Below are 2304 nucleotides of genomic sequence, written 5' to 3'. Positions count from 1 at the left end.
CACAAGACTATAATAAAAAAAAACAGTGCAGTTGATTGTGCACTTGTTTTCTGCTGCGAACGGCTGTGCGTGGCTCTTTATTGTGGCGGTGAATGCGTGCTTTTAAACCGTGCGAGCTCAGACACAGATGTTAACTAATTAGAGGGTTTGCAGGTGGTCGCACTGAACACTCCAAAATAGATGAATTTGGAAATACTGACAGACTGGGTGGAAGACATATGGGTATGAGGTTTAAGTAGAATGAGGGAAAAGAGGAAATTTCCAGAGGAAAGTAGGATTTGTATATACAGAGACAGAAGAGGAKGCAAATAATGAGTTGTTGGCATAGCAGCACAATTCTAAAAATGTCTGTCTTTCATAAGGGCAGAGGAAGCAGAGGAAATGCTCTCTATGTCAACGAGGACAGGGCGATCAGCAATGTGGCACAATTGTCTGTGTAATCATGGTCAGAGATACTGTAGCCATGTTTCCATCCAATTGTAATGAGGTTTTTGAGCTAATTTTTTAAATGTTGATAAAAAAAGAAAAAAAAAGAAGTGGAGCTAGGCGTAGTTTCTTCTATTGGTTTGGAGTGGATCAGTTGGGCAAAGCATTACTTCATCAGACACTGACGTTACGCATGTCTGTGATAGACAGGAAGTAGGGGTTGCAAACTAGCAGGGACTACTTTTTGTGCAATAAGTTTTTTTTTCGGAAAAAATGGGGGGGGGGGAGCAAAAATAAAACGTTTTTGCAAAAATTTGGACGCTTTTTTCGAATTTTGCCATCTCCATCAACCTTTTGAGATGCTTGCAAAATGCATATAAAAACTTTGATGTAAACATGACTAATTATTTTTGCTTTTTATTAGTTTGCACAATTTTATAAGCACTGATTAAACCGATCAGAACTAATCATTCTTGAGACTTCAGGGTTATTTGACAAAACAGTCTAGGCTATCAACAACCATCTTTTTGTTGCTTTATTTTCAAATTTTTGGAGTTTTCAACACATGAGTGCAGCAAGTGGATTTGGGTGTGTTCTTTTTGTGTGTGACTGCCCTTTCCTCTGCTGTCATTACTGTCTTTGAGATTTATGACTCAGCTGTGTATTCTGTCACCTCTCGACCTTCTGTGGCGGTAATTGGTAAAGAACTATGTTGGAAGATGAAGTTGTAATACAGTCAGGAGTGGTGGGAGGTCATTTACACTAGACTGGGGCTGCATAATGTGCCATATCTACTTCATGTTGCCTCAAGAGTTGCTCTGGCTGTGACAGGGGTGATTAAAGACAAGTAGTCATTAAAAAAAAGGCATGACTGAATTAACAGCCTGGAGTAAGTGCAGTCTTCACCTAAATGTTGATATTTTGCAGCCATTAGGAGCTAATAACTAAGTCTGTGTGAGCATGAAAGAGAATCTAAAAAAAGAAATGATACATCTTCTGCCAAAACGTCATTGCTTCTGTTCTCTCTGAACGAAAGAGGCTGCTAATTGAGGAAGAGGCAATTTGTAAAAAAAAAAGATTATTGCTATTCTTTGCTCTTCCTTGTAATACTCTATTGCTGCAGGGATTACAAAAGATGCCTATTTTTAATTATTAAAAAAAATGTTGCATGCACATGTGGACAAATTTCTTTCGTTTTCACTTGACTGATGCCACCTCCCCACTTCCTGTCTGAGTAGCACTGACGTGCAATAGGCTGTTGCTTTGAGTCAGTGCCAGTTGTGGAAAGAGAAACACACAGAAGCGAACAGACAATAACTGGTTCATGGCGTTTAAGTCCTGGCCTAAAACTGTGCCCTAATCCATGTTAATTACATGCAGTGAGAGTGTGCGTGTAAAGCGAGCGGCAGCATGCTCAGCTCAGACTTGGGAGCGTAGCTCTTTGTTAGCATGAGCGGTATTTGTGAGGGTGCTTTAAGCCTTGCTAATTATACGAGACGATATGCAAGGGTGAGGGGGGGAAAAAGAGGTGGTGAGATGAGCTGAGGCAGTGGGTGTGGAGCTGTGACTGTTTCATGTACAAAGCCTTCAAGAACTGCAGGCACCCCTTGTTTGGAGTTGCATTAATGCCTGTATAAAAATAATTTTCAACATTTTGCGCTCAAAAGAAAAATAACAACAACAACACTATTTTCATTATTAAAAGCCCAGTATCACTTGTAGACTTTCAAGCGAGTTTTGAGATCATCTTAGGCTATGTTCACACTGCAGGTCCTAATGCTCGATTATGACTTTTGGGAAAAAAAATCAGTATTTTTTTGTGTGAACATTCAAATGTTTAAAGGGATCCACGATTAGTTATAACATTAAACTTTATTT

This window comes from Austrofundulus limnaeus, unplaced genomic scaffold (genome assembly GCF_001266775.1).
Source record: "Austrofundulus limnaeus strain Quisiro unplaced genomic scaffold, Austrofundulus_limnaeus-1.0 Scaffold0, whole genome shotgun sequence".
Classification (NCBI taxonomy): Eukaryota; Metazoa; Chordata; class Actinopteri; order Cyprinodontiformes; family Rivulidae; genus Austrofundulus; species Austrofundulus limnaeus.
Note: the sequence above shows the minus strand (reverse complement) of the source record.